This window comes from Giraffa tippelskirchi, chromosome 6 (assembly GCF_054371585.1).
Source record: "Giraffa tippelskirchi isolate mGirTip1 chromosome 6, T2T-mGirTip1v1.2.pri, whole genome shotgun sequence".
Lineage (NCBI taxonomy): Eukaryota > Metazoa > Chordata > Mammalia > Artiodactyla > Giraffidae > Giraffa > Giraffa tippelskirchi.
This window is the reverse complement of record NC_137280.1, coordinates 6,467,394-6,494,764: the sequence shown is the minus strand read 5'-3', so window position 1 is coordinate 6,494,764 and position 27,371 is coordinate 6,467,394. Positions and strand designations below refer to the sequence as shown.

The following is a 27,371-nucleotide window of genomic DNA, read 5'->3' as shown; positions in this document are numbered from 1 at the left end:
TGATAATTAAGGCCAATTACTCCCAGGAGGATGGAGACTCCTTTCCTTCCCTGCCGTCGGTGGTGTGCTGGGAAATGTCGAGCCAACTTTGGGAGCAGGATTGTGAAGGCTAGATTTTTAATGCTTGCAATTTCCACCTTGCCTAATTTCAAGCTACTAATGCAAAACTGCATGTTGAGAAGGAAGGCACACAATTGACTCCAGAAGCCAGTATGAGCCTACGGGGCTCCTCACAGGAGAAGCCAGAAATGATAGAACAGCAACTGTAGCTTAACACTCAATGGGAACAACTCTGTGCTCCATTGTAGCTGTGTTTCCTGAGAACTATGGTTTCTGCACCCACAGGATTAAATTTCCAGGGACAAATTCTGGGATGATGGTAATCTGGGCTGTTCCTACTTCTAATCCTTCTAATCCTTGGTTCCTGAGCCTATACACTCTAATTTGGGACGCAGCACCGTATGACGTTTATTGATTTAAGGTATGTATGTCATCCTAGAAGATGCTCCCCTATTCCTGAAGGATCTTATTTTTAAGTCTGTACTTTAAGGGTTTTATCAAAAGGTTATTCCATTGATGTAGCCCGCTGTCAGTTTATTTGATAGAATCACTATATACCTTGTTCAAATGCCCACTGCTTCATCTCCTTTGCCATAAATTGGTGTTGAAGAGAGCCTTAATATTCCTCTCAGCTTGACTAAATTTTAGATAGACTTCAACCCCTAGTGGCTCGATGGTAAAGGATCTGCCTGCAATGTGGGAGACCTGGGTTCGATCCCTGGATTGGGAAGATCCCCTGGGGAAGGGAATGGGCTGTCCACTCCAATATTCTGGCGTGGAGAATTCCATGGACAGAGGAGCCTGGTGGGCTACATGGGGTCTCAAAGAGTTGGACATGACTGAGCGACTTTCACTTCACTTCACTTCCAGATCCTAATTTCCCTTTTCTTAGAGAATTTACCTTAGAAAATTTATAATCTGTCCCTTTGACATGTATATTTTTTTGACAGCCTCTTACCAATTTTACAGCCCCAGAAAGTCATTTTCAAATACTCAGAGTCATTCCTTTGAAGCGTATGGGACCCCCATCTCCCAGATTCTGTGGGAAGGTAGAATCCTAACTTATATGCATGCCAGTTAACAAACACAGATGACTAATCAGAGAAAATCTTTTGTGAATTCAGGAATAACTCAGTGTGTTCAACACCTCCCATTGATCCATCTAAATGCCCAACCCCATTAATACCCTCCAATGCTTTTCCACTAACTCATCCCAGCACTTAAAAATCCCTCCTGTCTTCTGTTTTGACAGAGAATTAAGGCCAAGCTTTGGCTTCTCTCCTCATTGTAATATCCTTGATGAAGTCTTTCTTGACTCTTTAACTTTGTTCAGTTCAATTTTTGCTATTGCAGTGGGTCTCTTTGTTCTAGGTGATAGTCTCTGAAATGTGGAGGTGGCTCTAATGCTTTAAACTTTTGTATATTGGGGCTAGCTGAGGCCCTGGACACAGGAAAGGCAGATAGTACATGCACTGAGGTAAATCCTTTCTCCTTCCAGGATAGAGCGGATTGGATGGAAGTCAGTTTACCACCAGTGATCTGGTACTTGCCTTGAGCGTTGATACTCTAGTTGGGTTTCAGCTTTTGTCTCTGTGATGAGCACATTAGATGCAGTTGTAGGACTTATCTTGGCTTTATGGATATTGACTCCACACTTTGCCTTCATCACAGCCAGCATGGTTACATAACCGCATTAGGACAGTACGGGAGAAGTTGACAGCAACGTCATGTTGAGTTCAGGTGGTTGGGTCATTTTGTCTATGCAGTGGTTTAACGTCCTTTAGCAACATTAAGCTAGTGGGTGCACTCTCGTGGGCATTAACATATGATCCTAAGGCCCTTGTACTTGGTTCTCCCTCAGATAGATACATTTGCAGCTATTTCTTCCACCAATTTTTCCTCTAGGTATCTGACTCACCAACAAAGCCCTTTTCCAGGGCTAATGAATCTGTATTTATTCTTACCCCAGGATACTCCTCTTTCCATACAAAATAGATAACTAGGAGCAGTGACTCTCTTTCACATATATACACATACATATTTCATAAATTCTGTGAAGATTTTGAGAGCATTTAATTCCTTATTTCTCACTTTGCATATATATATAACATATATATAGAAAACATATATATAGAGAGAACACTATATGTATATTATACAACACTTTGCATATACATATAGAAAGGATAGATAGGTAGGTAGAGAAAAAGAGAAAGATTTATTCTGAGGTATTGATTCCTGTAATTGTGGTGACTGGTAGGTCCAAAATCCACAGAACAGACAAAAAGTCAAGTCACACTCTCGAGTCTGAAATCCAGAGGTGAAGCCAGCAATCTGGGAAATTAGATAGGATTTCTACATTACAATTTTGAGGCAGAACCTTTTTTCTCTGAAAAACCTGTTTTTTCTCTTAAGGGCTTCAACTCTTTGGATGAGTCACATACACATTATGGAAAATGCCCTTTTCTTAAAGGCAGTTATTTTAAATGTAAAATAGTTTCATAGCAACATCTAGAATAATGTTTAGCCAAACAACTTGGCACCAGAGCATAGCCAAGTTGACACATAAGATTAACCATCATGGTATTTATCTCTCTGTAGTGGAAGAAAGGATTCTATTTATTTTTAAAACTTTTATACTTTTAATTTTTGTGTTTTCCAGAGTTTCTAAAATGTACATGCAATAACTTCTAATTTTAAAAGCTCAATAAGCATTGTTTTTAAAATATGGATGTATGTACCATCTTAAATATCCTAAAGCAGAAGAAAATATGTAGAAATGAATAAAATATCAAAATTTGTAGAAAAACAAGGAAACCTGGAATCAACTAATTTTAAATAGAAATAGTATTTTAATAAATACCAGAAACCAAGCTTATTCCCACGATTTTCAGTAGTAAATCATGTATGATGTGATGTTCTTCAAGTTGTTGTCTAGCATTATGAACAGTATTTCTCTCTTTGAAAGGCTGATAACGATTATATTGTGTACTCAATAGAAAGCAGTATAATGAAGCAGATTATTTTTAGACTATTTCTATAATAATGGAATTATAATCTGTTCCATTTTTCACCCATTCTAAAATGATGTGCTAGTTTTCTCCAAAATGAGTTGTTAAAAAAATCAGAAACAGATTAAAGTCTGGGAAGCTCTCATCCCCACCAACTCATTTCCCATTGGTTTTATTATGGAGAAATTTAGCCCATGAAGGGTGTGTCAAAGTGTTTCATGGAAGAACTCTAAAATTCTATTAGGTCATTATTTTGTTGCCATTTTCAGAGTCATAAAAATATGGCTTATAATAAAAGGAAATCTTGTAAGAATGACAGCTTTTAAACACCTTGTAACTATCAGTTTCAGTACAAGCTTTACTATCATCTTCAGAGCATATGTAACTTGTAGTTCGGTGTGCTAGAGTGTTCTTTTAGCTACTTGCCCAACTAATAAATTTTTATGCTCTTCTTCTACTCTGTTATAATCCTTTCAGGTAGATTTGTTTGTTCTTTGGAGTATAGTCTTCATGTCTTTGGATAACACTCAGTCTTAACAGCTGGATCCTCTTTTTAACAATGAATGACAAACTCCTTACATGTAACAGCAGTTGTCCTGAAAAGGAATGTTCCAGAGATCTTTCCATATTCCCTTCTTTGTCTTTTTTTTTTTTTTCCAATTTTCTTAGGTAATATGGTTTCTGGGATAGATCAAGTGAAAAAATGAATTTTTAAGTACAAAATCTTACTTCCACAAAGAAGAATGGAGACACTGATGAATTAAATGAAAAAGCTTTCTTTGAAATGTTTTTTAAGACAAGTTAGCTGAAAACAAGCTGATCTCTTGAACTTGATGAACTTATACTCAAAGTTCCCTGTATTGCCTTACCATTAAATTGAAAATGTTGGCTATTTATATCTTCTTAAAATCACAATTTTGGGAAATTTACTTGATGTGAAAAATGACTTTGCTGATCTTAATTAGTGAAAAAAAACAAAAACAAAAAAGTGAAGTTGCTCAGTCGTGTCCGACCCTTTGCGACCCCATAGACTGTAGCTTACCAGGCTCCTCCATCCATGGGATTTTCCAAGCAAGAATACTGGAGTGGGTTGCCATTTCCTTCTCCAGGAGATCTCCCTGACCCAGGGTTTGAACCCCGGTCTCCTGCATTGTAGTCAGACACTTTACTGTCTGAACCACCAGGGAAGTCTCTTATTTACGCATATATATATATATATATATATATATATATATATATATATATATATATATACACACTCTTCCTTCATTTGTCTGTGCTGGGGTGGGCTAGTTAAAACTGTAGGCTCTTAGAATACAGAAACCATAATGTAAAAAAATTTTCTCAATGTCACAGTGGTCTTGCAGAATTGTTAATAATTCTAGAAGTCTAGGATCTTATGATGAAAGTCAAATACAAATTAGCTGGAGCTACAATAAGGCCTCTGGAGTTAGAAAACTTATCACTTTAAACCAGTACACACAGTTTTTATCTTCAGTATATACAAAGGCAATTGGGTATTATAAGCAGGTTTACAGTGTTTATATGTTGCAACCACCATTTTATGTTATATTAGACTTCATAAAGTCTGTGACTATTTTGAGATCATTTAATTCCTTGGATCTCAACAACAATACAAAACTTTGTGTGTGTCACAGTAAATTTGTAGTTCTCAAAAAAATTACTTTCTTATGCACTAGATTAGATTCAAAATTATCATTGGAACAGTGGTATTATCACATATTATGCCAGATGTGAGCATAAAAGAACAAAACACAATGACAGGTAGCATTTCAGGAATTTCATTTAACCTTGTATAAAGTATATTAAAAAAAAAGTTGAGGGAGGGAGAATTAACTGTTGAATGTGTTATAGTTAGGCAAGAGGTGGGATCAAGATAGCAGAGTAGTAGCTCATACTGTAAAGAATCTTCCTGCAATGCAGGAGTTCTGTGATCTAAACCCAAATTGGGAAGATCCCCAGAAGAAGGGAATGGCTACCCACTTCAGTATTATCGCCTGGAGGATTCCTTGGTGGTCTACAGTTCATGGGGTTTCAAAGAGTCACACACGACTGAGTGACTAACACAACTAATACCTTGAACTCACCTCCATCCATGAACACAAACAAAACTACAACTACATATAGAACAACTTGCTCCAAGAATGACACGAAGACCAGCAGAATTAATCTACAATAAAACATATAAAGAAAGAACCAGCAGGAGTCTGGTAGGACAGGAGGTAGGACAAGCAATTTAGTTGACACCCACACACTTAGTGGGAGACTCAGAAGAGAAAGTGGATGCCACAGGCTCAGGAATCATCTCTGGAGAATAAAGTTTAAACCCTACACGGGGAGCCCCAGCCCTGGGATTCAGCATTGAGAAGATGAGCCCCCTTGTCTGGTCTGAAAGTCAGTGGGGCTAACTGAAGGGCTATAGGACACTGAGACTTTCCTCTTGAAGAGCACAGGCATGGATTTGCTGGTTCCCAGTCCCAGCACAGAGTCGGAAGACTGGGAACTGTCTGGGGCTCCTGCTGTTCTACCAGTACTGTTCTACCATGGCTCCCAGCCTACCCCAGGTTCTGACTCCAGCTTCTCCAGCTCCAGACCTACACCTTGCCAGGGTAGCAACTGCCACTGCAATAGCAAGAACCCAAGGCTTACACCAGGCTCCTGCTTCAGACCCTCTAGCTCCGGTCCTGTCTCTGGCCGAGTCAGTGACTGCCACCACACCACGGAGAAGCTGGACTGTGTGACTCCAGCCCCTCAGGCCCTGGACTCACACCCCCAACCAAAGTGGCAGCCACCACTGATCCAGGGAGAGGCCACAGTTCACTGTGATGACAAAGGAGCACTCTGGACTAGAGCTCCACCCTCTCCAGCATTAATCCCAGCCTTGACCAAGGCAGTGACCTCCATTGCACTGGGGAGAAGCCTCAGGTCACACCAGCTTTGGATCTAGTCCCTCCAGCTCCAGCCCTACCACCTGCCAGGCAATGGTCCCACTGCCTCTAAGGAGAAGATATGGTCCATGCTTGCTTCAGGTACAGCTCCCTAGTCAAAGTCACTGGGCACACACATACTGCATGGGGATGCTCTCAGAGAAAGACACACCTTCTAGACTGAAACAGTTACTGTTTCACCTAATTTCATAGATACAGAGAAAGTCAAACAAAAAGAGGGAACAGAGGAATGTGTTCCAAATGACAGAAAAAAAAAAAGGATATAACCGCCCCCCCCAAAAAAAGAAACTGAAATAAGAAATTAACCTGATAAAGAATTTTTTAAAAATGCTCATAAAATGCTAACTGAACTAAAGTAAAACAATAAAGGAACACAATTAGAGATTCAACAAAGAACTAGAAAATATAAAAAAGAACCAATCAAAGCTGAGTAATACAATAACTGAAATGACTCAATGAATTTAACAGCAGATTAGATGATACAGAAGAATTTATAAGAGACTTAGAATAGTGGAAATCATCTAATCAGACTAATGAAATTAAAAAAAAATAAGAATAGTTTAAAGGACCTCTGAGACAGTGTCAAGTGTGCTAACTTTTGGCTCATAAGGATCTCATGAAGAAAAGAGTAAGGGGCAAAAGATATATTTGAAGAAATAATGGTTGAAATTTTTCCTAACCTGAAGGAAATATATGCAGGTCCAGGAAGCACAAAGTGTTCCAAGCAAGATAAACCCAAAGAGACTGATACCAAGACATATCATAATTAAAAAGACAAAAGTTAAAAGATAAAAAGACAGTTTTAAATGTCCCAAAATAAGAACAAAAAATCACATCCAAGGGAAACTCCAAAAGTTTATCAGCTGATTTTTCAGCAGAAACTTTGCAAACCAGATGGAGTGGGATGATCTATTTAAAGTGCTGAGAGGAAAGGAAAAAACAAACAAACAAATTTAAAAAAAAAACTGGAAACAAGTATATTCTACCTAACAAGATTAGTATTCAGAATAGAAGTCATAGGGTTTCCCATACAAGAAAAAACTTAAAGAGCTTATCATCATTAAACTGACGTTACAAGAAATGTTAAAGTGTCATCTTTAAGGAAAAAAAAATAAGACTATAAAAAGAAATAATAAAATATGTAAAAGAAAAAATGTTCACTGTTTAAAGTAAATGCACAATAAAGACGGAGGGTCAACCAGTTAAGCTAGTACAAAGATTAAAAGATAAAAGAGACAAAAAAAATCAACTTTTACTACAGTAAAGAGTTAAGGGATAAACATAAAGCTATAAAATGTGACAATATAGAAAATGTGTTGGAGGGAGAGTAAAAAATGTAGAACTTCAAGAATGTGGTTGAACTTAAATGACTATCAGTTTAAAACAAGTAGATATAATAGGTTGATATCAATAAACTTTATGGAAACCAAAAAACAAAAGCTCTAATAGATGCATAGAAAGAAAGAAAGAATAAAACATATTGTTAAGGAAAATCACCAACCACAGGGGAAAGGTTAAAAGAAGTAGACAGAAATAGAAAAGAACTTTAAAAGCAATTAAAAAACAAGCAACAAAATGGAAACAGTACATACCTTTCAAAAATTTTTAAATTTAATACCTTTTGAATATACTTTAGATATACATGGGCTAAATTCTCCAATCAAAAGATGGTCCAATCAAAATATGGTTAAAGGGATTTTAAAAATATATATGTATATTTATATATAATATATATAATAATATGTAATATTATATTATATATATGTAAATATATATTTTAAAATATATTAAAATATATATTATATATAATATATAAATACTATAATAATAATATTAAAATAATATAACAATATATATTATATATAAATATATAATTATATTATATAATAATATAATATATAATAATATGCAATGTTATATTATATAATATTTATAATATAAATATTTAAAAATATATATGTAATATATAATATATTATTTTTAATAATATAATTATAATTAATTATATAATATACACTAATATATTAGAATTAATTATATAATATAATTATGAATAATTATGATTATGTGTTATTAATATGAATATACATATTAATAATTCATAATTATAATTATAGTATAAAAAAAGAAAAAACCACTCATTTTCTCCACATTAGGAAGGAGCTGTGGGAATGGTCAGTTCCTTCAGGGGAAACCCCCACCCTCACTATCAGGATGTCTTTCTCCCCACCCTCCCTTTTTTGGAATAGACAAAGCTATTCTAATAGTTTTCAATATATTTTCTGAAACCTTGTGTCATTCTGTATCAAATAAAAACTTGTGGCAAAAAACAATGCAACATCTAAATATTTGGCAGTGTAGATCCTCCAATTCTTTACTTAATAATTATATTATGTTATATTTTTATATAACATATATAATATAATATAATATATTATATAATATAATATTTTTAATTTTAATGAAGTCCAGCATACCAATTACTTCTTTCATGGAGTACATCTTTGGTGTTGTATCTAAAAAAAACTCACCATGCCTTAGGAGTTTTATAGTTTTGCAGTTTATTTTTAGTTCTGTATTCCACTTTGAGTTATCTTTTGTGAAAGGATATGAAGTCTGTGTCTAGATTCATATTTTTTGCATGTGTATGTCCAGTTATTCTACACTATTTGTTAAGAGACTCCATTGTATTTGTTAAGAGACTCCATCGAATTGTCTTTGCTCCCTTGCAAAGCATCAGTTAACCATATACAAGGGTCAGTTTCTGGGATCCCTACTTTTCATCGATCTTTTTGTCTGTTCTTCCACCCAAAGTACAGTCTTTATTACTGTATCTTTACAGTAACTCTTAGATGTTATCATTCTTCCAACTGTGCTCTTAACCTTAAATATTACATTGATTATTCCACGTCTTTCAACTCAAAAATTTTTAAATGCTATTTCTTTTAAACACAATTAATGTAATGAAAAATCCCCTTCACTACCTAAAACACAGCTCTTAGATGTCATCAAGAATATAATGGATGTTCTGCTATTTTAAGTGGAGATTCAAATTTTATCTGTATTTGGTGGGGTCCTGCTTGCTAATTAGAAAATTTCTTTTTTTTAAACACACAATTCATTATTAACATTTCTAGCTTCATTACTGGGAAAGGCACGTTTTTGCAGTAGTGGATGGAGTGGCAATAGGATTAACATTTTAGCTTTTATTTTGTAAGTCAAATCCTGAAATTCCTAGGTCTGATGAGCAAGTAGGGCCTTGCATATATATTTGAGGACAGAAATCGATTCCATATGCCTAGGATATAAATGATCAAATTTGAATGCAAAGAACTTCAAGTGAAGTCTTCAAAAGGTGTATTTAAAGAGCATTTTTAGCTTCCTAATTACCTTATTGAACCTTTGACTTCCTTTTTAAGTAAAGATCTTTTCACGTTACAAATGGCTTTCATTAAGACGCATGCCTTTTTTTTTTTTTTTCCTGTACTTGGGAAAAAACAGTATTCTGAGTAAACTGCCAGGAAAGAGAATCTGGAAAAATATTCTGTTGATGGATGAGTCAAGACCTTGGCTTTATGTAGCTGATTTACCTAAATACTTGAAAACTGTACAAAAACCTTTAATAATCTGTTTAACTTGTCATTAATTACTGAAATTCCACTTTTGCTCATCTGTGTTTTTTCTAGTTCATAATCTCTACATTCCAGTATCTTGTTTCTTTTGGCTTACTGCTAATTTTAACTTTTCGTATATTCTTATATCCTTAAAGAAAAAAATTTCAATTTGCCGTGTGTTTCCATGGCAAGTCCCTTACACTAAAGAATAAACAAGAGTATTAAGAAACATGATTGTTAGTTAGTGTAAAATTGATGTAATACTAGGTATCTCTTTAGATCAAACAAAAATTGCCTAAATAGACTTACTGGAATGAGTCCAGCCCTTTATTGAGCCCATCTTTGCATGAAATGTCCCCTTGGTATCTCTAATTTTCTTGAAGAGATCTCTAGTCTTTCTCATTCTATTGTTTTCCTCTGTTTCTTTGCACTGATCACGGAGAGAAGGGTATTAACAAAATTTTGAATTTAGGCAGCTTCTTCTATGCACACTCCAACCTTGATCATTCTTTACCGATCTTTAGTTCTCTCTACCCTTGCATGCATATACTATTGGTGTCAAAACCCTGTAGTTAGTCAATGCTGTCCTTACACTGGCAATAATTAGCCTCCTTACATTAATTAATGTATCTGTTAATGCTCCCTGGGAGCTCCAAACCCTTTGGTGAGTCATGTTTCACAGCAGCAGCTCCTGGTGGGTTGTAACGGTCTTCCATTAGTATGATCACTCTACATGTTAAGCAAAATGCTCTGTCCTGGGTCACATTCTGTGCTCTCCTAATTTCATCAACAAATATATGCTAATTAAAATATGTCCTTCCTTCTTAAAGCATTTCAAAAATTTCCCTCTCTTGTTAAAAATTAAAAATTTGTACAAACTTTGCTGAGCCTGCCTAATTAGGGTCCCAACCTCCTCTCTAAATTTATCTTGTACTGCTTGTTCCTTCATCACTTTATTGAGATGTAACTGACATAAAATAGATGCATGGATTTAAAACTCAATTTGATAGGCTTTATGTACTTAATACACCTGTGGGGCTATCAATATCATTAAGATAATAAACATCTATCATTTTCTAAAGTTATTTTAACTTTCTTTGGCAATCCCTCTCTCTATGGGAAAACAGTTATCAGCTATCACTGCAGGGTAGTTTGTACGTTCTAGAGTTTTATAAAAGTGCAATAATACAGTGTATAATATTTTTATCTAACTTCTTTAGCATAATTATTTTGATACCCACCCATCCAAGTTGTATATCAATAGCTCACTTTTTATCATTGCCGAATAGAATTTCATTGCATAAATATGCTGTAATTTATCTGTGCACCTATTGAGGAACAATTTTGCTGATTCTAGATTTTGTCTATTTCAAATAAAATTGCTATTAATATTTGTGCACAAGACTTTGTATAGACATATCTTTCTTCTTGGTAGAATACAAAGGAGAAATATAATGGGGGTATGCTTAATATGTTACCCTGACAAACTGTTTTCCAGAGTGGTTATATCATTCTGAATCTGTACCAGCTGTGTGTGAGAGTTCAATTTTCTTCACAATCTCACCAACACTTGATATAGTCAGTGTTTCAAATTTAGACACTGTAATAGTTACATAGCAGTATCTTACAGTTTTCTTTTCTTTATATTTTCCTTTCCTTTACACTCATGTTGTTGAGTACTTTTTCATGTGCTTGTTTGAAATCCAGTATTCTTTGACACTGTGTCTGCTCAAACGTTGGGTCATTTTTTAGGTTTTGTTGTCATCATTTTTGTTTGATTTTGAATGTTCTCTATTTAATCTGAATACAATTCTTTATCATATCTATGCTTTGAAAAGTTTTTTCCCAGTTGTGTTCATTCTCCTATGAGTGTCTTTCAAAGATAAGATGTTTTTAACTTTAATGAAATCTAGGTTATTATTTGTCTTGTATAGGTTTTTGTTTTCAACATATCTAAGAATTCTTCACCTAATCCAAGGTCATGAACTTTTTTCATACTTTCTTCTGAAAGTTTCATTATTTTAGCTTTTGTGCTTTTTGTGCTCAGTCATGTCTGATTTTTTGTGACCCTTTGAACTGTAGCCCATCAGGCTCCTCTGTCCATGGGATTCTCCAGGCAAGAAGGCTGGAGTGGGTGCCATTTCCTCTTCCAAGGGCTCTTCCCTACCCATGTCTCCGGTGTCTCCTGTGTTGCAGACAGATTCTTTACCGGCTGAGCCATTGGGAAAGCCGTCAGGTTTTTAAGCTTAGGTATATAATCAGTTTTAAGTTAATTTGTGTATCTGGTGCAAGATATTGGTCAAAATTTACCTTTTCCATATGGAATTCAATTATTTTGGTATAGTATACTGAAAGGCTTTCTTTATCTACAGAATTGCTTTTTATTTTGTCAAAACCCATTTGTCTTTATACATGTGAACATATTTTGGACTCCACACTTAATTCCATTGATCTATTTCTCCATCTTGATGCAAAATATTGTGTTGTATTGTTACTTTAATTTGTTTTATCTTAAAATCATTTAGTATTAGTTTTCAGACTTTCTTCTTTCTCAAAGTTTTTTTTTTTTCCCTCTTACTTTAGGTCCTATGAATTTTACTGTGAATTTTAGAATCAAGCTTGGAAATTGCTAAAAAAAAAAAAAAAAAATTCTGTCATTTTAAAGAGTTTTTTTGAGTAAAAATTTGCACACCATAAAGTTCACACTTTATGTGTGTGTGATTGAAATATTTTAAATAAATTTATAGAGTTGGGGAACCATCAAAATTCAGTTTTAGAATATGTTCCTCACTTCCAAAATATTCCTCTTATCTGTTTGCAGTCCATCCCTAATCCATCCCTAACAAACACTATTTTTCTGTTTTTTCTAGGTTTGCCTTTTCTGGATGTTTCGTAGAAATGAAATCACGCGATGTATGGCTTACACCAAACTTCATTTCCTTAGCATAATGTTTTTGAAGTTCTCTCATGAAGTAGCATGTATCAGTATTTCCTTCCTTTTTATTGGTTAATTATTTTAATTCAGTGGATAATCAGATTCAGTTTATCCGGTAACATGTTGATGAACATTTAGATTGTTTCCATTTTTAGCGTCTATGAATGTTGCTGTTATGAGCATTGGGAAGCCAATCTTTGTGAATGTGTGCTTTAATATCTTAGGAACATAACTAGGAGTGGACTTGGGTGTTACACTAAGTATGTGTTTAACTTTTAAAAAATAGATTTTATTTTTAGAGCAGTTTCAGGTTGACAGAAAAATTGAGCAAAAAGTATAGTGAACGATAGGATGAATCCCTTATCCTCACAAATGTACACCACCAATATTCCTTACTACAATGATACATTTGTTACAATCAATGAGCCTACGTTGACACATCATTGTCACACAAAGTTCATCGTTTATATTGGGTTCCTTCTAAGTGCTGTGCATTCTGTGGGTTGTGAGGGATGCATAATGACATGTATTTACCATTGTATAAACATACAGAGAGCCAATATTTTCAGTGCCCTAAAACTTTCCCAATCTGTTTATCCCTCCTTCTCTCCAATCTCTGGCAAACACTGATCTTTCATTGTCTCCATGATTATTATCTTTCAGAACTTCATATAGTTGGAATCATACAGTATCCATTTTTTGGTCTTCTTTCATTTAGTTATATGCAGCTAAATTTTCTCCATATCTTTTCACAACTTCATAAATTATTTTCTTTTATCACCAAATAATATGTGTGTCTGCATTTAACACAGTTTGTTAAATCATTTACCTACTAAAGAACATCTTTATTGCTTCCAAGCTTTGGCATTTCATAAGTAGAGCTTCTACAAACACCTGCATGCAGAACTTTTTGTGGACGTTTCCAGCCCATTTGGATAAATACCAAGGACTGTAGTAGCTAGATTGTATGCTAAAATGGGTTTAATTTTGTATACAGCTACCAAACTGTCTTGGTACAAGTGGCTGTACCATTTTTCATTGCTGTCAGCAGTGAATGAGTTTCTTTTACTCCACACTTTTACCAGGATTTGGTGTTTCTGTCTTCAGCTTTATAATGATAACTTCTGTTTTAATTTCCAACTCACTAATAACAAATCATGCGGAATATCCTTTCATATGCTTAAATGCCTTTTGGTAAGTTGTCTGCTTAGGATTTTGACCATTTTTAACCTATTTTTATTCATTCTGATTTCACAGGGTCGCAGCTGGAGAAGAATTTTACCTCAGGAAGAACTGCATCTTAAATCTCATTCAGACTGAATCTAGATAATATTTAGATGACATTTTATATGAATTTATACAGGAACGTGTTAAGACTTTGCTTGCTGTGGGGATGGGATGAATGCGAGAGGCATGTATTTGGTGGGGGAGGAGAGAGATGGAACAGCATGCACTGCATTAAGTCTCTCAAAGTGCATATCTTGAAGCCCTAAGACCCAATGTGTTATTATTTGCAGACAAGGCCTTTAGGAGATAATTAACGTTAGATTGGGTCATGAACTGGGCTCCTATGATAGGATGAGTGCCCTTATAAGGGATACCAGAAAGCTTACTGTCTTTCTTGCCCTCCATGAGCACACCCTCAGGAATGCCCATGTGAGCACGTAGCAAGTTGGCACCAGTCTACAAGTCAGGAAAGGAGTACACGTAAGAACACAAACCCATTGGTGCCCTGATCTCAAACTTCTAACCTCCAGAATTATGGGAAAGTAAACTTCTATCGTTTAAGCCATCTATTGCGTGGGATTTTGTTTTGGCAGCCCAAGCTAAGGCACCATCCATTTGTGAGGCATTATCTTCCCATAAGCAAAGACAAGACGGGTTGATTAAGATCACAGTCCACCATCGCTCTGCTTCTGTTTGCATTAATGAAGACCCTCTTGGTTTCTACAGATGGAATTTCAATGCAAATAACACAAACAAACAAGCCAAAAACACTTTAATGAAGTAGAAGGATCTTTTAATGCAATAAAAGAATTGGTTCAGGTAATTGAGAAGTCTAAGGGATGACTGAATCTTGAGGTTAAAAATATTCCTAGAATTCCATCTCAGATCTGTATGACTGTAATGACCTCTCCTTGGAGATGGTTTTCCTTTATGTAGAAGCCAGATGTCTACAGGACAAGGCTCATTCCAGATTTCCTGTTGTGACGCAGTATCATCCTTGCTGCCTTCCTTAGCCTCCTCTAGTTCACAAGCAAGGGGTTTGAGAACTATATTTTCCGGAGCTTCTTGTTAGCAGAACTTCCTCTTAGATTCTAACGAGTAGCACATTTTCAGGATGTTTGAAAATCCTAAGAGAAGGAGAAGCCATTATTCTCCAGCTTGTAGGCAGGTGTGTGGGCAGAGAGAGTTTACACACGTGGGTTTTCCCATTACCTTCCCAACATCCTGTTATAATGGAATCTCCCACATTGTTTCCGCAGCATCTGAAATGACTGAAATGATTTCCTGTAAATCCTGTGCTTCTGATTTTCTCAAAATCTAACAGTGGTCTCTCATGTTTACTTTCCAGGCCTTCAAAAGCTGTGTAAGCCTCTAATAACCTGTATTGGAATCTTTACTGCTTGAAATGCCTAGGAAAGCTTCTGTTTTCCTATCAGAATACTGATGGGTAAATAAGCACAGTGCATCCCTTACAGCTGTTGTTCTGAAAGAACAGAAAAAAAAGGATCATTTTGCAATATCCGTTCTCAATATTTCCAGGTAAACATCAATTTTTTCATTAGATTATTTGCCCACATCTGAAAAAAAACCAACTGTGTTTAAACTCAGCCTTAGGAAGTACCCCCATAATTACAGCATAGATTGGTCCCCTTGTCTATCACAAGGGTTCCAAACAATGGAAAAGTGGAAGTTTTTGAAAGAAAGGAATAAAAAGTATGTTAGAAGAGTAAGACATCTACAACAGAAGAACTGTGCTAGTATTTTTATTTTTACTGTTTGTAAAAAGTGGAATAAATTGCATTGTCCAATGGAAGTACGTTTACTTGTTGGAGACATATTTCAAAGCTTTATTAGCATTTATCTTTAACAAAGAGCAGTCATGTTCAGTTTAACTCACTGAATTATATCTGTCTATCAAATTGCTGAGAGATTAATGAAGGAGAGAAACAGCATATGACTTAGAAATAAGAACTCATCTTTCTAACAGAGTTAATTGCTTTTTTTACCTTAGCAACTAATTAATAAAAATTTTAATCACTTACATAATTGTATATAAAAATTATGTACATATTACAAACATAATATTTTCTTATGTGTTCCTTTGATAAATTTTGATTCTTAAGGCCATTTTTAAATATAGTAAATTACAAGAAAATTAGAAATAATAGAATACCCCATGTGCTACACTTTTGTCATTTCATATTATAGAATAGTTTAGACTTAGAAAATATATAGACATTATTTTAGTCAGAGTGAAACATAAAGAAATGTTGTATAGACACTCAAACAACTGATATAAATGATAGAAGTTTGGGTATCCCTCTTCTATTACTATTACTATTATTACTATTACTATTACAAAGGAGCTGTTGCAAATTGGCAGATAGTTCTACTTAGATCCACTCAGAAGGTCCTAAAATTCCTGTTTTTGTCTCCACCATGTTTGAAGCTGGACCAATGGCATGTGTTGGTTGAAGCCATTGTAAAAGAAAGGAGATGTGGATCATGGATAGTGCATACCTTCTCTGTTAATGGTTTGACCTGGAAATCATTTTATTGACTATTGACTTTAGTCATATAGCTACAGCTTACTCTTGGAATTTGGCAGATGTAGTCTCCATATAACCCTGGCTGAAATTTTACTCTGTGAAGGAAAAGATTAGATTTTTGTGGAAACTGGCCACATCCAACACTGATATTAATTTGATAAGCACTTGGGAACCAGTCAGAAAATTAAATCCCCTCTCTGCACTTCTCTTTAACTCTTAACTTTTGCTTTCCTCTACCTCACTCTACTGAACTTGAATTTCTTTATACTTTTACTACATATGATCATATTTATAAATGATCCATAGGCCAGCTTTTCATGTGCTTGCACCTTATATTGTGTCATACAGTGTGTTTTCATCTATAATTTGCTTTATTTCTCACTTAAATTTGGAGAACACTTACATAGTCACATATAGCTCTAATTCACATATAGCTCTAATTCAAACATATTTATTGCTTTATAAGATGCTGTTGTCTCACGTATCCATTTGTTTAAATATTTTTTCACTTACAAATGTTATCATGAGTATTCTTTTATGATTCCTAATCACATATGAAGAGTTTTTTAGGCCCTATGAACAACTGTGTGTGTATATGTGTGTTTGTAAGTGTGTGACTGTAAGTATGTGTACATGTAGATTCTAAGCTGTAAGGTCTAAACACGTTCAACCTAACTAAGTACATGTCTTATCTGAAATTGTTAGGTGCAGGTGTAATTGAGAATTTAACTTTTATTTTTGACTTTAGAATGATAATTTGATATATTTTATACCTCAGTATCAGGGAGATACAGGACAATTAATAATAAACCTGTAGGCACATATGCACACAAAACCAGACAAGTATGTCTTAACATATCTATTTTCTAAGATGATAGAAGTTTTCTCTAAAGTTCTTTTTCTTTCTAAGCTTTTACAAGAATTACCTCTATTATCAATATTTATACAAACAGTCTTCAAGACAGTCTAGATTTTATATTATATGTCTCAAAACTCTTCCGGCCTCTACCCATTACACAATTTCATAGTCACTTATACATTTTTAAGTATTTGTTTCAGCTTCTGAAATGATGATCATCTTATATGAATATCAGTCATTTTGGTTTAAAGACCTTCTCTATTCCAGTATGATATCATATCAATTTAATCAATTATGTATTCAACAATGCTATTTACAAATAAGACCCTATTCTGAGGTGCTGAGTGTTAGCGCTTTAACATCTCTTTAGAGAAGAATGATGTTTAAATGCTAAAAATATGTAACAGTGAGCTTGTATCCAGATTATATAAAGGATATATGCAACACAATAAGAAAAGATAAATAGCTCAATTAAAAATGGGTGAAGAACAAACATTTCTTCCAAGCTGATAAAAATGGACAATAAGAGTATAAAAATATATTCAGCATAATTAGTTAATAGCAAAATGCAAATCAAAACCACAATAAGATATCACTACATAACCTATTAGAATGGCCATGATAATAAAAAGTAATACATTTAGGTGGAGCTGAGGAAAGCTCTGACCTTGGTGGTGGAATGTAAAATTATGTTTCTTTGGCAAATATAGTCGAAATTCCTCAAAACGTTAAGCAGAATTACCATAGGACCAGAAATCTCATCCTTAGGTATATACCAGTTCAGTTCAGTTCAGTCGCTCAGTCGTGTCCGACTCTCTGCGACCCCATGAACTGCAGCACGCCAGGCCTCCCTGTCCATCACCAACTCCCGGAGTCCACCCAAACCCATGTCCATCGAGTCAGTGATGCCATTCAACCATCTCATCCTCTGTCGTCCCCTTCTCCTCCTGCCCCCAATCCTACCCAGCATTAGGGTCTTTTCCAATGAGTCAACTCTTCGCACGAGGTGGCCAAAGTATTGGAGTTTCAGCTTCAGCATCAGTCCTTCCAATGAACACCCAGGATTGATCTCTCTTAGGATGGATTGATTGGATCTCCTTGCAGTCCAAGGGACTCTCAAGAGTCTTCTCCAACACCACAGTTCAAAAGCATCAAGTCTGCGGCACTCAGCTTTCTTCACCGTCCAACTCTCATATCCATACATGACCACTGGAAAAACCATAGCCTTGACTAGACGGACTTTTGTTGGCAAAGTAATGTCTCTGCTTTTAAATATGCTATCTAGGTTGGCCGTAATATAGCCAAGAGAAAAAACGATATATCTCTATACAAAAGCTTGAACAATGTTCATAGCAAAATTATTAATAACACCAAGAGGTAATCCAAATATCCACCAACTGATGACTGGATAAATAAAATATGGTATATCCATACAATGGAGTATTATTTTATCATGAAAGGAAATGAAATTTCAAAACATGCTACAACATGGACGGTCCTTAAAAACATAATGCTAAGTGAAGCATTATGATAAGCTATTCATAAAACATCACATATTTTATGATTTTATCTATATAAAATATCCAGAATAGACAAACCTTAAGAGAAAGTAGATAATGGGTGCTTGGAACTGACATGTGGATGAGAATGAGGAACAACCACCCATCATTTTATGGTGATGAAAATGTTCTAAAATTATGAAGTAGTGATGGCTGCAGTACAATTTGCAAACATTAAAAATCCTGAACTATGCAATTTATATGGGTGACTTTTATGAAACATTAATCACATTGAAATAAAGAAGTGAAGGAATTAAGTACAAAAAAATAAATGTATTCTTTAACTCTTAGTAAAGATCCTGATCCTGGGAAAGATTGAAGGAGGCAGGAGAAGGGGATGACAGAGGATGAGATGGTTGGATGGCATTGCCAACTCAATGGACCTGAGTTTGAGGAAGCTCTGGGAGGTGGTTATGGACAGGGAGGCCTGGTGTGCTGTGGTCCATGGGATTGCAGAGATGGACATGACTGAGGGATTGAACTGAACTGAACTCAACTGAGAGATTTTCAATAAACATTTTAAAAGCATTTAAGTTACAAATACAGGATAAAATGCCACAGTTGTTTGACTCTAATGAAATATTTTTTTTAATTGCAATATATTTGGTTAACAATGTTGCATGCATTAGTTTCTGGTGTAGAGCACAGTGATTCAGCTATCCATATGTATACATATTATTTTTCACTATGGTTAGCAGAATACTGATCATAGTTCTTTGAGCTATACAGTTGGACTTTGTTGTTTATTTTATATATAGTAGTTTGTATTTGCTAATCTCAGACTCATAATTTATTCCTTTTCCACCCCATTTCCATTTTGGTAGCCATGTTTATTTTTCATGTCTGTGACTCCGTTTTTGTTTTGTAAATAAGTTTATTTGTGTCATGTTTTAGTTTCCACATATAAATGATGCCATATAGTAGATGTCTTTGTCTGACTTACTTCACTTAGGTTCACCCATGTCAGTATTTCATTATTTTTTACGTCTGAGTAGTATTCCATCTCGTACATGTACCACATCTTTGTACATCCATCTGCCGATAGACATATAGGTTGCTTCCATACCTTTGCTATTGTAAATAGTGCTACTATGATCATTAGGGTGCATGTATTTTTTTGAATTATAGCTTCCTCCAGATATATGTCCAAGAGTGAGATTGTTAGATCACATGGCAACTCTGTTAAAAGTTTTATAAGGAACATTCATATGGTTTTCCACAGTGGCTGTACCAATTTACATCCCTACCAACAATATTGGAGGGTTCCCTTTTCTCCACAGCCTCTCCAGTATTTGCTATTTGTGGAATTTTTAATGATGGCCATCCTAACTAGTGTGAGACAGTACTCCATTGTGGTTTTGATTTGCACTTTTCTAATAACTAGCAATGTTGAGCATCTTTTCATATGCCATCTCTCTGTCTTCTCTGGAAAATATGTCTATTTAGGTCTGCCCATGTTTTGATTGGATTGAGTGTTTTTCTGATATCAGAGCAGCATGAGCTGTTAGCATATTTTGGAAATTAAGTCCTTAGTCAGTTGTATTGCTTACAGATACTTCTTCCTAATCTATAAGGGGTCATTTTATTTTGTTTTTGGTTTTCTTTGCTGTGAAAAAGCTTTTAAGTTTGAATAAGTCCCACTTGTCTATTTTTGCTTTTATTTCTATTACCTTGGGAGTCTCACCTAAGAAAACATTGGCATGATTTATGTCAACAAATGTTTTTCTTATGCTCCCTTATAGAAGTTTTATGGTGTCATATCTTTTTAAAAAAATTTAAGCCATTTTGAGTTTATTTCTGTGTATGGCATGAGCATGTGTTCTAACTTCATTGATTCAGCACCACTTACTGAAGAGACTGCTTTTCTTCTACTGTTTTAATGTATTCTTGCCTCTTTTGTCAAAGATTAATTGACTGTAGGCTTACGGGTTTATTTCTAGCTTCTGTTTTCTGTTCCATTGATTGAGATGTCTCACTGATCCAGATGTCTGTCTTTATGCCAAAGCCATGATGTTTTGATTACTGTAGCTTTGCAGTATTGTCTGAAGTCTGGGGTGGTTATATATCAATTTTTTTTCTGTTTTCTTTAGGGTTGTTTTGGCAATTCTAGGCTTTTATGGTTCCATATACATTTTAGGATTATCTGTACTAATTTTGTGAAAAATGTCTTGGGTAATATGATAGATCACATGAAATCTGTATATTGCTTTGGGTAGTATTGCTATTATAACAATATTAATTTTATAATCCAAGAACATGGGATATCTTTTAATTTCTTTGAATCAGCTTCAGTTTTCTTTACTAGTGTTTTATAGTTCTCAGCATATAAGTCTTTCTCCTCCTTGGTCAACTTTATTACTAAATACTTGCATTTTTAAAAAATGTTATTTAAAAAAAAAAAATGTTATTTTATATTGGACTATAGTTGATTTATGAATAAAATGTTTTGTTAGTTTTAGGTGTACAGCAAAGTGATTCAGTTATACATATACATGAATTTTTTTCAAGTTCTTTCCCCATTAAGGAATTTTTAGTGTCTAAACTTAATATCTACAGGCTTAGCAAATTTTAAATCTATAATAAAGTATCATTAGCTATAAGTAGTATGCTGCAGAATAGATTTTTGGAATTTATTTATCTGGCATAACTGAAAATTTGTGCCATTTAACCATTATCTCTTCATTTCCTCCTCTTATCAGCCCCTGGTAACCACCCTTCTACTCTCTTCTTCCAGAAGTTTGACTTTTTTAGGTTCTGTACATAGGTGACATGATACAGTTTTTATTTTTCTGTGTCTTATTTCACTTAGCATATGCCCTCCAGTTCCATCCAAGTTGTCACAAGTCACAGAATTTTCTGTTTTTTAAGGCTGAGTAATATTCCATTGTGTGTATGTCTGTGTGTGTGTTATATATATATAACATTTTCTTTATCCATTTATTCACTGATGAATATTAGATTGTTTCCATATGTTGGCAATTGTGAATAGTCCTGGAATGAATATGATAGTACAGGTATCCTGATTTCAGTTTCTTTGGATAAATGCCCAGAAGTGGGCTTGATGGATCACATGGTAGTTCTGTTTTTCAGTATTTTGGAAAATCTCCATATGTTTTTCATAAAGCCTGTACCAGTTACATTCCCACCAACAGTGTACCAGGGCTCCTTATATTTCAACACGTGATTGCCAGACACTTGTTATCTTTTGTTTGTTTGATAATAATCATTCTTATAGTTATGAAGCAATAGGTCCTGTGGATTTGATTTGCATTTTCCTGATGATTAATGATATTAAGCACATTTTAATGTAACTGTTAACCTCTTCTTTTGAGAAATATCTATTCAGGGCCTCTTTCCATTTTTTAAATTGGATTATTTGTTTATTTGCTGTTGAATTATTGGAGTCCCTTATATATTTTGGATAAGATCAGTTATTAGACATGTGGTTTACAGATATTTTCTCCCATTCTGTACATTGTTTTATTGTTTTGCTGATTGCTGCCTTTGTCATGCAAAAGATTTTTAGTTTTTTTCTTTAATCCCGTTTGTTATTTTTTACTTTTGTTGCATGTGCCTTTGTGTGTCACATCCAAAAAGTCATTGCCAAGAACGGTGTCATGGAGCCCTTTCCTCATATTTCCCCACACCCCCCCCACCAGGAATTTTGTGGTTTCAGATGTTAGATTAGGTTTTAATCTGATTTTGGTTGGTTTTGTGTATCCAATTTCATTCTTCTGCATGTGGATATCAAATTTTCCCAACAATCTATTAAAGAGATTATCCTTTCCTCTCATTGTACTGTATTTTTGAGACCCTTGTAGAAGATTAGTTGACCACAGATGTGTGGGCTTCTGTCTAGGTCTTCTGTTTTGTCCCATTGACTTATGTGCCTGTTTTTATGAAATATACTTTTTTTGTTAGTTTTGTAACATAATTTGAAATCTGCAAGTATGGTGCTTCCTGCTTTGTTCTTGCTCAAGATCCCTTTACATGTTCAGAGCTTTTTTTGATTCCATGTAAATTTTAGGATTATTTTTTCTATTCAAGTGAAAAGTGCCTTTGGAATTTTATAGGAAATTCATTGAATGTATAGACTGCTTTGAATAGTATGGAAATTTTTGCAATATTAATTATTCAGTCTATGAGCAAGAAATATCTTTCCATTTATTTTTGTCTTCTTAAATTTTTTCATCAAGGTTTTATAGTTTTTAATACACAAATCTTTGCTAAATTTTAATCTTTTTGAAGCTATTATAGATGCAGTTGGCTAAAAGTGAGCTCCGAAAGGACTCATGCCAAACCTCACCTCCCAAGACTGTTTCTGCCAGTGCCCCTGTCCCTGCAGCAGGCCACTGCTGACCCACTCCTCTGCAGGAGACCCTCCAACACTCACAGGCAGGTCTGACTCTGTCTCCTGCAGGGTCACTGCTCCTTTGCCCCGGGTCCTGGTGCACACACAGTTTTGTTTGTGCCTTCCAAGAGTCTCTGTTTCCCCTAGTCCTGTGGAAGTTCTGTAATCAATCCCACTGTCCTTTGAAGTCAGATTCTCTGGGGACTCCCAGTCCCTTTGTGGGAGCAGATGATCAGGTTGGGAAGTCTGATGTGGGGCCTAGAACCTTCGCAACAGTGTGAGAATTCACTCTCATTCAAATTTTGTCTCTGTCTCATTCACATCCCTTTTCTGTTCTAGGATCAAGTCCAGGATTGTCATGGGCTTGGCTTTCTTCTTCTTTTACTCAAAAATGGTCACGTTTCTTCCTCATCATGCAATATAGACAAGACTGCTTGGCCTACACTTGTGCTGAGTGATGCCAGGGAAACTTTTTAGGGATGTGGATTTGGAGTCAGACACAGCCGTGGTAAAAGTGGAGATGCTGCAAAAGCTAAATAAGAGGAAAGGTAAAAAAGAGAAGCCAAAATCTTGTAAGACTGAAGAGGCAGCAGATGAAAAGGAAGAAATGATTTCCCCCAAAGTTAAAAAGGCTAAAAAGAAAGCAGGGCCTTCTGAGGTTGACATGAATTCTCCTAAATCCAAAAAGGCCAAAAAGAAAGAGGAGCCATCTCCAGATGATGTTATGTCTCCTAGAAAAAGTTCGAAAAACACGAAGGAGTCCCGTGAAAAGACAATTGCTTCTCCTAAAACCAGAAAAGTTATAAAAAATGAAGAGCCTTCTGAGGAAAAGTTGGTGCACCTAAGCCCAAAATGATGAAGAAAGAGAAGAAATAAATGTAGAAATTGGAGAGAAAAGCCCCAACTTCAAGAATGAGTTCCGTGATTCTGGACCTGACTCCAAATCCAAGGAAGCTGCCACTGAAGAAAACAGTGAGTTAGAGCAGGAAATGACTGTGGAGCAACAAGAAAGAGCTTTCTCTAATTTTCCCGTATCTGAAGAAACTATTAAACGCCTCAAAGACCTTCCTGTTTCCCATACAAGCAAAGACGTTTCACCATGTCTATGGTGGAAAGGAATTTATTTCACAGGCACGGACAGGAACTGGAAAGACATTCTCCCTTGATGTCCCTTTGGTTGAGAAACTTCAGGAAGAACTGCAAGCCCAGAAGAGAGGCTGTGCCCCTCAGGTACTGGTTCCTGCACCCACAGGGAGTGGGCAAGTCAAGTAAGCAGAGACTTCAGCGACATCACAAAAAAGCTGGCAACGGCTTGTTTTTATGGTGGAACATCCTACGGAGGGCAAATTGAACGCATGAGGAATGGGGTTGATATCCCGGCTGGGACACCAGGTCGTATCAAAGATCACCTGCATGTGTCTTTTTCAGCTTTGGTTTCCTCAGGGTGTAGACGTAGGAGTGGGACTGCTGGGTCATGTGGTAGTTTTATTCCCAGCCTTTTTTTTTTTTTAAGGAATCTCCATACTGTCTTCCATAGTGGTGATATCAATTTATATTCCCAGCAACAGTGAAAGAGGGTTCTCTTTCCTCCGTACTCTCTCCAGCATTTATTGTTTGTAGACTTTTTGATGATGGTCGTTCTGACTGGTGTGAGGTGATATCTCACTGTAGTTTTGATTTTCATTTCTCTAATAATGAGCGATGTTGAGCATCTTTTCAAGTGTTTGTTAGCCATCTGCATGTCTTCTTTGGAGAAATGTCTGTTTAGGTCTTTCTCCCACTTTTTCATTGGGTTGTTTGTTTTTCTAGTATTGAGTTGTATGAACTGCTTCTATATTTTGGAAATTAATCCTTTGTCAGTTTTTTTCATTTGCTATTATTTTCTCCCCTTCTGAGGGTTGTCTTTTTACCCTGTTTATAGTTTCCTTTGCTGTGCACAAGTGTTTAAGCTTAATTAGGTCCCATTTGTTTACTTTTGTTTTTACTTCCATTACTCTAGGAGGTGGGTCATAGAGGATCTTGCTTTGATTTATGTCATCGAGTGTTCTGCCTATGTTTTCCTCTAAGAGTTTTATAGTTTCTGGTCTTATTCAGCACTATTTACAACAGCTAGAATATAGAAGCAACCTAGATGTCCATTGACAGATGAATGGATAGAGAAATTGTATATACACACAATGAAATATTACTTAGCATTAAAAAAAGAACACATTTGAGTCAGTTCTAATGAGGTGGATGAATCTATAGCCTATTATACAAAATGAAGTAAGTCAGAAAGAGAAAGATAAATATCATACACTAACGCATATATATGGAATCTAGAAAGATGGTATTGATGAATTTATTTGCAGGGCACCAATGGAGAAACAGACAAACAGACATAGAGAACAGACTTATGGACATGGGGAGATAAGAGGAGAGGAGAGATGTTTGGAGAGAGTAACACAGAAACTTACATTACCTTATGTAAAATAGATAGCCAATGGGGATTTGCTATATGTCTCAGGAAACTCATACAGGGGCTCTGCATCAACCTAGAGGGGTGGGATGGAGAGGGAGATGGGAGGGAGGTTCAAGAGGAAGGGGATACATGTATACCAATGGCTGATTCTTGTTGATGTTTGAAAGAAAGCAACAAAATCCTGCAAAGCAATTATCCTTCAATTAAAAAATAAACAAACTTTGAAAAAAGACCACCTGCAGAATGGCAAGCTAGATCTCACCAAACTTAAGCATGTTGTCCTGGATGAGTTGACCAGATGTTGGACAAGGGCTTTGCTGATCAAGTGGAAGAGATTTTATCCATGGCATGCAAGAATGATTCAGAAGACAATCCCAAAACATTACTTTTTTCTGCAACTTGCCCCCATTGGGTGTGTAATGTTGCTAAGAAATACATGAAATCTACATGTGAGCAAATGGACATGATTGGTAAAAAGATACAGAAAATAGCAATAACTGTAGAGCATCTGTCTATCTAGTGCCACTGGACTCAGAAGGCAGCAGTTATTGGAGACAGTGGTTTTCAAGGGCGCACTATCATATTTTGTGAAATGAAGAAAGAAGCCCAGCAGTTGTCACAGAATATGGCCATAAGGCATGATGCCCAGTCATTACATGGAGACATTCCACAGGAGCAAAGGGAAATAACCCTGAAAGGTTTTAGAAACGGTGATTTTGCACTTTGGGTTGCAACCGATGTTGCTGCACATGGGTCAGACATCCCTGAGGTTCATCTGGTTGTTCAAAATTCTCTGCCAAAGGATGTGGAGTCCCTGTGTTCAAAGTTCTGGGCGAACAGGTAGAGTTGGAAGGACCGGGATTTGCATCTGCTTTTCTCAAGACAAAGAATACCAGTTAGCCCAAGTGGAGCAAAAAGTGGGAATTACATTTAAGCGAACAGGAGTTCGTTCTGCAACAGGGATAATAAAAGCTTCTAGCAAAGATGCCGTCAGGCTGTTGGACTGTGTGCTTCCCACTGCGCTTGGTCACTTCGAGCAGTCAGTCGAGAAGCTGATTGAGGAGAAGGGAGCCCTGGAAGCCCCGGCAGCAGCCCTGGCCCACTTCTCCGGTGCCACGTTGGTAGACCAGCGCTCCTTGATCAACTCAAATGCAGGATTTGTGACCCTGATCTGCAGTTCTCGATTGAAATGCCAGACGTTAGTTATGCTTGAAAAGAACTTACAGAGCTACTGGGTGAGGATATTGATTCCAAAGTGAAGGGAATGGTCGTTCTCAAAGGAAAGCAGGGTGTTTGCTTTGACATCCCTACTGCATCAGTAACAGAAGTACGGGCAGAGCGGCATAATTCACGCCGCTGGCAGTTTTCTGTGGCTACGGAGCAGTCGAAGCGAGAAGGACCAGGGGAAGGATATCGCAACTTCCAAGGGCAACCGAGGTGTTAGCGGACAGTGGGAAAGAAGTAGAAGCTTCAGAGGACAGCAATCAGGAGCTGGCAACAAAAGAGTGTGTTAGGCGCTCAGTCGTGTTCGACTCTTTACGACCCCATGGACTGTAGCCCATCAGGCTTCTCTGTGCATGGAATTCTCCAGGCAAGAATACTGGAGTGGGTTGCCATTTCCTTCTCCAGGGGACCATTCTGACGCAGGGACTGAATCCAGGTCTCCTGCATTGCGGGAAGATGCTTTACCATCTGAGCTGATAGGGAAGCAACAAAAGTAACAGATTCCGAAACAAAGGCCAGAGGCAGAGTTTTAATAAAGCATTTGGACAGTAA

At 36.0% G+C, this 27,371-nt stretch overlaps 1 pseudogene across 1 annotated transcript; it reads left to right on the top strand.

Moving 5' to 3' along the window:
* The first annotated feature begins 18 nt into the window (after positions 1–18).
* LOC145509426 (nucleolar RNA helicase 2-like) lies at positions 19–27,371 on the top strand (annotated as a pseudogene). Its single transcript, XR_014056078.1, has 7 exons — positions 19–481; positions 12,525–14,635; positions 15,165–15,355; positions 23,474–24,549; positions 25,838–26,243; positions 26,407–27,100; positions 27,300–27,371. The product of XR_014056078.1 is annotated as a nucleolar RNA helicase 2-like (transcript).